Source organism: Setaria viridis, chromosome 2, assembly GCF_005286985.2.
Source record: "Setaria viridis chromosome 2, Setaria_viridis_v4.0, whole genome shotgun sequence".
NCBI classification, from domain to species: Eukaryota; Viridiplantae; Streptophyta; class Magnoliopsida; order Poales; family Poaceae; genus Setaria; species Setaria viridis.
Window position 1 is genome coordinate 5928314 of NC_048264.2, and position 9493 is coordinate 5937806.

Here is a 9493-nt window from a genome sequence, read left to right on the forward strand (position 1 = left end):
GGTTTGTACGAAATAGTGCTCAAGTATCACAGTGATAACGACCAGGCCTTAACCAACTCAAGCAAGCCTATGCCACTTGGATTTCACTTTCAACATGGCCTAACACACTTGCTCAAGTCTTGAATCATCATTCATGTTGCTCATCTTTTATGCTTTCTCAACTACTCAAGTATAATTAAGCAAACATCCAAATTCTCGCGAGTGGTGGTGACATTACCACCCCTCGACTTCTACCGAGAACTAAGCATGACTAAGCAAATATATCGAGATTTCTAGCATCCATACTTTGGGCCTATTTGGGACTGCTCCGCTCCAAAAAAAAAATAGCTCCACTCCACCAACTCTGGGAAAATAGGGAGCTATGTACTTGTTTGGCTACCGGATGCAAATCCAACTCCAAAAATTGTAGGAACTAGTGGGAATAGTCACTCTTCCTCTTGGGTGGTTTTTTTCCTGCTAGCTACAGTACCGCGTGGTGCTACAATACCCTTGCCACTATAATACATGAGGCGCTACTGTACACATTTCTACTATGCTTCATCTTATTTTTACCCATGAAAAATTTACATATTGGAGAATATAGACAACATTATTCCAATAAAAATTTAATATACCTAATAGGTAGCACCAAATGATATTACAAAATCAACCACACCAACATTAACTAGTTCCAAGCAAGAGAAAGGGCACTGGCCAACTCATCACGAAATACATCCATAGTTGGAGCATTAGCATCGGAAGTAGACCGGTCGGACGCCAAGGGAGAAACTGCATATTTGTTATATTTGTTATACCTTTACGGGATAGTAGGTATGTAACTAGGATCACGATCAAACCAATCAAAGTTAATGTCTTCACCTCCATGTTCACGAATATAATTGTGAAGGACCATAGTAGCCACAACAATCATCTTTTGCTTGTACACGGGGTACGGTGGCATCTTGTAGAGAATTTGCCACTTCATTTTTAATAATCCAAACGATCGCTCAATAACATTGCGAATAGATGAGCGAACACGATTAAAACAAGTTACAAACGATCGAAGTGTATGTGTCAGTCCAGTCCATCATATCGCCCTGACCATGATATTCACATATATTTTCAACTATTTGGAACACTAGCAATTGTTCAAATATCACAACACTCATGACACATTCATATATGCATAGCAAATCTATTAACATAGATGAACATACATCAAGGACAATTTACATACCTCCTCTTCTTCATTCTTCTTGGCTGCCTTGAAGGTCTTCTTGCTCTATTCTTGGCCTCGACCTCTTCCTAGCCACTTCTTGCCACAACCATGGCCAACATTTCCTTCGTCAGCACCAAGAAAGGCGTCATCCACGCTAGGGTCAGCCCCAACCAGGGAGTGGCCGCCCTTGGCCAGGCCTCTAGCCAGGGGCTCTTCAAGGCTAGGCTCAGCCCCAACCAGGGGGTGCCTACCGTAAGCCAAGCCATGGACGCCCCCGGCCAGGCCGTTGGCTAGGGCTTCTTCTAGACCTGGATGGCTGCCGCCAGCCGAGGGGTGCCCGTCCCTGGGAGCCGGTGGGTGGAACAGATTCCGGCCGACGGAGGTAGCGACACAGGCGGCGTTGGCAGCAAGAACTCTTTGGGCGGCATGGGCTTGGGTCAAAGTCGATCCAATTGGAGGATTATTCACCGATTTGCTAGGATTGGAGAGTTGAGGATCATCCTCGGCATCCATCTTGCCAATTTTTCGAGAGTCGGAGGAAGGGGAGAAGGTGGCGGTAGTGGTGGAACAGAGGAGTTCGAGAGGGAGGGGAGGTAGCGGTGATAGAAGAGAAACAGGTGCGCGGGGTGAGGAAAGCCTCGATCTTTTTTTCCTCTATGAAACGGTATGTGTAACCTGTGGCATTGGTGGGTAATTTCTACCCAACTCCAAGAGAAGGTTTGAAACTAGTGTTTTCGGAGCACCCTTTGAGGTGCTCTAGAAAAAACCTTGGAGTTGGTCCTTGGATCCACCTTTTTTCTGGAGTTGGTGTTAGTGGAGCTGGAGGTGTCTGGCAAGATGAATCTGGAGCAGAGTTGCAAAACTTGAGCGGAGCATTCCCAAACACGCCCTTTCTCTAAATAAGTTGAGCTAATTCCAAGAGTTGACATGTCTAGTAGGTTCTACACATTGCATATATCTAGATAGAGCTAAGCTCGTGCACAATCATTAATAAATAATAGCTTTCACATTTAGAAAATAGAGTTGAGATACATAGGTGCCTGCCTGAGATTGGTGCTCTAAGAAGGCAACACTCTTGGACATCGTTCTCTAAGAAAAAGATATGAATGCATGAATTGGAAAAGATGCTATGAATGCACATGTGTATGAGATGCAATGACTCATGGGAAGTAAAGGCTAAGATGATTTCAGGTCATCAAGCAAGCAATCAAAGGTTAGAAGCAGGACACACAAGCACAACATAGAGAGAAGGTACTAAAATAATAAGCCATACACGTGCATATAACATTCTAATACAAGTGGTAGTATAAGAAGGTTATTAACACTAGTTTTGCTACTTTTTTAGTTGCCATATGAACTATTATATAATTAAATTATCACAACATAAAGCATCAATTGGAGTATTTCTTGATTGTTAACAATATTAAATAATTGACAATGCTCAAGTAAGCTAGCAAGTAACACTAGTTAACCAACATTAGACAATTCAAGAATTAATGATAAGCTGTAGCATCACATCTGAAATAGGAGTAAAAATATAACTTTTTAAATGAGAAGCTATTTAATCTTGTTACACTTACTAAGGCAAGCATTATTATTCTAGTAGTTTATAACATGGAGGTTTCTAATCACAAAGGCATAGCACATTTATTTAGGAAATTGCAAACTATATGAATACATGACTACTTCATGAGTATTACCCATGTTATACAATATATAAGAGTCCACCAAGGCTAACACAACTAGATTCTTAATTTTGAAACACATATGTACTTATTGTGCATTTTACTAATTAACTAGGTTTAAGTAAACATAGCTACAACTGTACCAATCTACATATGATTCATACAAACAAACACTTCTACTAGACGATACATGTCATATGGAAACTAGCAAAGTTGGTTTCATAAGTTTTAGACTAACAGAGAATTAACTATGCAAATAACAAGATAAGCATATATTTAATCAAACTAGAGATTAAAGTAATAATTTTCGGAGAAAACATATTTTTAGCCGGTACTAAATATCACGACGAAACTAGTAGAATTTGTTTCTTAATATTTAGAGCATTAGAGAATTAGTCATATTTTTAACACCTCATACATAGCAATGCAAATCTTAGGATATTATGAGTGCAGAGAAGAATGTCAACTATTTTTATCATACAAGTATACATGATAGAACATTTAAATCCTACACAAAATAAGGATATATTCACGGTTTTCCTCAATGGCATAACTATAAATAACTCGTCAAGTTCCCGAAAATGGTATTGCCGGTGATTCTAGCGACCGATTGCAGTGGGGTTTGATCGTAGAGCTTTCTTAGGTGATGGAGATTCAGTTTTAGATCATAGCAACGACATGCACAGAGGTTTAGATGACATGCAACATTAATGGAGATAAGCTTCCATGGAGGTTAATGGAGGAGCTTCCAATGAAGGAGAGAGGAGGGGGAAAACATAGGGGAACCTCACCAAGGATGGGAAATGATGATTTAGAGAGTTGCAAGTTGGAGTAGAGCGGCGATGGAGGAGATTAGGATTGGACTTGCTTCATCGGAGTTGAGGAAGAAGAACCCGAAGAACAACTTGTTCCAGGCTGATTCTTGCGTGGGGGAGGTTGATGTGGAGGAGCGGGAGCTTGTCCTTGGCCTTGCCAAGCTTTGGCAAGCCAGCTCCTGCCTAGGGTGATAGCGGAGGTGAGCAGCAGGAGGAGTGGCAGAAGCTCGAGGAAGAAATAAGAGTGAGGGAGAGAGAAAACACGACGGAGCCTTAGGGGTTTTCTGGGGAGGGTGCGGACGATGTCAGGCGCTTGGCGGACGGGCTAGAGGCCGTGTGGTACGGGAAACGGCTAGCGCATCATGGAGAAAACAACGTCAGCTGAACGGAACAAGGAGGAATCGACACCTGTGGAGATCTCCAAACAATTTTACGGAGATTTCCATAACTACGGAGTTTTTCGGAAAAAGTTACTGAGTTTCTGCAACTCTCCCAGAAAAGAGAAAACTTCGAAGAATACGCAAAAATCTCCGGATACTCCGCAAAAACCTGTGGAAATTTCACAAAACATTGCGGAAACTCCACACAAAACATCATCAACAACTAATCTGAGAGTTTTGCATGAATTTCTCAAGATTTAAAGGAAGAACATGTTACCGGGACCGAAATGAAACAGACCGAACGCATTAAATATGTCGATTCAAATTGGACCACCTAGAGATCTCCAATAATCATGAAATAAATCAAGGAGGTAGTATAAAACAAGGTCAACCCATTTTGCTCATAACTGGCATCATAGCTATTGCAGGTTTGAAACAAAAAATCTTCCCAGGAGGCTATTTTGGAGTTTTCAGGTAAACTGTTTGGTCTCAAGATGGTCTCTAAAAATCTAGGAGAAGTTACCTAAATTTATGTTTGGAGAAGCACTAATTTATCAAGTCATCTTCCAGCATAGGTTCAATGGTAGAAATCTAAGTTTATTCACAAGGTACATGTCAAAAATCAAGTTTTTAATTAAATTTCAAGTCCAATGGTAAATCAATTGGGCTCAAAAGATGCAATGATGTTAGAGATGATGCGCATGTATGCTCCATGACATGATTAACTATCTTGGGTTATTACATCCCTGCTATATCAAAACCCTGTCAGCTTCTACCCACCGATGCATGCAGCATACTTGTCGATACAAAAAGGTTGTTGGCATCATTTTGAAGTTATCGAAGTGATGGGCAACGACCTAGTCGAGCTGAGATATATATCTGATGGCGATAAGACGGGTGGGAAATGCAAGCCCCAGAGCAGATTTCGAAGTAGAGACCCGGCGCCGAGACCAACCGATGGATTCGACGTCGTCCGCCGTGCTCGCCGGATCCGAGGTCTTCTTCCGTCCAAGACGACGACCGGCCGCCCCGGCGCCCACATGCGTCAGCAGCGTGCACCGGCGTACGTGCAGTGGTACTCCCTCCGTCACAAATTACATGCAAGGATACAGTTATTAGTTGCAGCTAGACCTGTGTACTTTTTCGTTCGTAAGGATAGTCATCAAAGAATAAACAATGAAGTGTTCAGTTATGCTTTCTGATTCAGCACAAGTCTCGTGTCTCGATGTGGGTCTGAACGAACCCAATCTGAATCCTCTCATCTCTGACTGTGACGACTAATGGAGTTTCGAAGCAATAATCTTGGTTTGCCAAGGATCGGAGAAGGTCTCCGTCACCTTTTGATTTTGGAAGTGGACGCGCACCTTTTTTATCTCTTCCGGTCCACCGTACCTGAAATCTACTCGCCTCGTTAAAAAAAAAATAAAGTGTCCTCCAATTTACATGGATGAAAAAAATATTCCTAGTAATATAGTATTCTTTTCGGTCACTAGTCTCTCGTTGGTTAACTTGGCGCTGGCCCACGACATGCCGAAACGTCAATCTCAGCATGTCTGATGATGCATGATGATCAGCCCAATTTTCTTAGCTTACGCTCTGACGAATTGTGATAACCAACTAATCTCGGTCGTGAGGAGAATTGATGATACCTGCACTTTGCAAGGCCACTCGAGTTGCTCAAATTTCAAACTTGTTGATTTTTGATTGATCGATAGTCTAGTCTAGCTAAAGAAAAAATGTGCAGATTGTAGAGACAACAACGCTGACTATAGCAACTTCCAGGAACGGCAGGGGTTTCACTTTGGTGCGTGATGAGTGAGTGGAAAGCAGGATCAGTTGTGAGTTGTGACTGATTGCGATTTGGCGAACAGTGGACCTAGCTGCAACCTGCAAGACCAGGAACAGTGAAGAACACGTATACGAGTGGAGACTCCCTTTTTTTTTTTAAGTTCACACGTCTCATGTCCCCATCCAAAATCTTGAAAACTCGGCGACGAATAACTTACCAAGGAATCTTTGATTTGCCACCCAACACATCACCTCTTTTTGTCGTCATGCACCGTTGCCCCTGTGGTAGAGAGAGACGTGATGTACGACTCCATGTCTTCCACTTCCACCCAAGTGGAAAGGAATGATGTTTTTCCAAAGGCATCTTTTTTGGACCGAATTGAGATTGTCCCTATTTCATCGATAAAGAAGGAGGAACTTTACAGGAAAAAAAATGATACAAAATATTATTCTCGAGCTAAAGGTTTCGTACCATGCTTCTTTTTGGTTCTTTTTGGTGTGTCTTCTCAAAGACATCGTACCATGCTTCTATCCGATGTCGTCGTGTTATGGCATGGTGAATCTTTAGGGGGACCAGGACACCACATCGCAAATGATCACGCCCCAACAATATTGGCCGGCGAAAACAAACAGAACCATGCATATTGGAAGCGAGCGATGAAGTTAAATACATACTGCACTGCATATATACTCAGGCGCAATTTTTGGGTCGCCGCTCGGCTCACTCTACCTGCGTCGTGTTCGGAGGTGATGTTGCTCAAGTCGAGCTGGACATCGGCTAACAGGCTGCTTGAGCCGAGCCAATAGGATGGATGGGCGCGTGCTGTAATTGCGGCGGCTGGTTGGGTAAGCCTGACCACGCGGAGGTCGGGGGCGGTTGCGTCTATTGATCCGGCCACAGAATACTTATTCTATGGCTGGTCATAAAGAAACACTTATATACACATGTAATATATTGCTTGGTTATTATATATATTCATAAATTGTTCAGTCATGGTCTCTCCGATCAAGCAGTAGGGATATGATCGAGAATATTAGGCTCGTGAGTGATGACTGATTGGTCCACTTGGCAGCATCTACCAGGCCATTGCTACATGATGTCATGCCTCGGCTCATCTATGACGTGTGCGTAGGATCGTATCGATCGACGAGCTGTGATTATCCAGCAAGACCATAACGTCCAAGACGACGGCCGGTCGCTCACATGCGTCAACGTGCACCGGAGCATGCGCATGCATGCATCCGTCGCACTTTATCTAACCTGGATCACGATGGTAATTAACATTAGACAATTGCACCGTCCCAGTATAATTTACGCTTTGACAGCATCATGTAATATGGGAAGTACGTTATACTATGCAGCAAGGAACAATTGCAACGTGACTGCGTGTCACTTGTACCACCACCAGCACATGTCTCGATCGGTCTGGACCCAATCTGAGCCCGGAATCCCTCGCACCTGACTGGCGACGAAAAACATTGCAATCTTGGTTGCCAAGGAAAGAAAAAGCCAAGGGTCTCTATCACCTTTGTGCACGCCACCTTTTTGTCGCGTCCGGCGGTCCACGACCTAAAACTCCTGTGGCCCGGGAAAAAAGTTGGCCGGCCTCGTAACCATGCATATCCATGGTCGTGCCGTGTCGATCTGCCATGGGATCGTGCATGCATAAGCTCTTACTTCGTTCGATCTGCTTTCTTTTAATCCTTGTCCGACACCTGTTTGTGGGAGAGATCGAGCAGCTCGTGGCACAATGGCCACTTGTCTTTTGCACCGAATTCGGGAGAGAGTGACACTAGGTCCACACTAGCTGGTAGCTACTTTTCCATGCCGTCCACATCGTCTCCATTCTTCTTTCTGATTCACTAGTGCGTGTATTGGGTTGAACAACTTGAACCCAGCCTGAATTAGCAATAGCAATCTTGGCTGCCAAGGTAAAAAGGTTCCTTTAAGAAAAATCTGAGACCAGCCAAGGAGAATATCATCTGCATCGCCTTTCCACGCCATCCTTTTCGTCTCTTTTGATCCAACTGACACGATCCAAATGCACCTTCCAACGCGCCAGTAGATCGAATCAGAACGTGCGTGCTTGTGCGTGTGTGCAAGAAATGAAATCTCGTGCCACTCTTATTTTCTTTCTCAAAGTATTTGATGTTTTATGAGGTGTTGAAAGGCGCAAGTAATCATAATCCAGTAGGGTTTTTAAACTAATTCGCAAAATTTTTAAACATTTAGCGATTTTTCGCGTAATATGCACACAAGCATTTTGTCGGGGTGCATCGCAAAGTTGTGCTGCTGCAAAGGTGGTTTGGAGCCTTACACATGAAGTTCCAATTTCCAAAACGGTGATGATGCTCATGGCCAATTCTGTTGACTCGGTTTATATCAAATTAGTTACTACTAATGCTGATCTACCAGGAAAATTCTACCTGCTGGGAATATGCAGTTTTTTTCGTTCAATTTGCCACTCATGGAAAAAAAATCACAAAATCAATGAGCCTAGCCTAATCATCTTTTCTTTTAGGTAGGTTCATAGGAGAACTAGAATATATTGCTTCCGTCCATTATTGGATCTGTCTAGAGATTCTTGTCTCACTGATCTTTTGTCTCCACTAGGTTAAGATAATCTCTGCTCCTATCTTCTTTACTAACAATCAAATTTGATTATGTGCATTCTAATTTCTAATAGCATCATACACATAAGATTACAAGCATATACTCTCCTCCTGCATTTTTTTTTCAAATTTATATTAACTAGTAATTGTCTTTCCATGGGCTGTATATCAACTAAATTTTAGACTTTGAATCTTTTCTCGAACAGAAAAAAAGCCCCAACTGGAGCATTTATTTGCATATTCATCGTAAAGTATATGTTGAGCTCACATCCATGCTAAAGAAAATTTTGAACCCATCTGTGAGATAAAAAAATTGGCAAATTCGAATAAATAACCTCGCCTAATGGGATTTAAAATTTAGGCTTCGAATTTTGTATGGATATAAACGAAGAATCATCTCAAAATTTTTGAAAGGTCTAAATAAGCATTTTGAAGAATCTTCAAAAAATTATCAAATTTCGAATACTTCTAAAAATATGCATTTTGAAGAATTTGTAGGTTTTGTAATGCTAGGAGCACTCTCACTAGTGAAACACCCTTTTATGAAAAAAATACAAAAGGGTAGGGTATTTTTTTTTAAGTTAGGTATCGCATTTTGAACTTTGTATGACTCAGCGACAGGAGAGCACATTACGCGGGATCGGAAGTGCGCTGTAGATTAAGCAGGCAACAGGTTCAAGTGCAAAAGAGAACATTGGGTCGAACAAAGTGCCAACCATCCAATCTCATGGGAATGTTCATCCAATTTTTTCTTTCACTTTACTTTTTGCAATGAAATATACATTCTCCTCAAGTCCTAACTACTAATGTCCCATCATAAACCAAACAAAAAAGAAAAGAGAGATTTCATTGGTTTAAACTTTAAAGTGAGCACATATTCACCCACTAAACAACTAGAGTACCTGTGATTTGTGAATGCCTTTCACCTCCTTTTCCCATTTGTTTTGTAAAAGACCTTCAGCAAATGTCTGCCAAACAATTATAAATGAACATGGCAAAGATATAGTGTTGCAC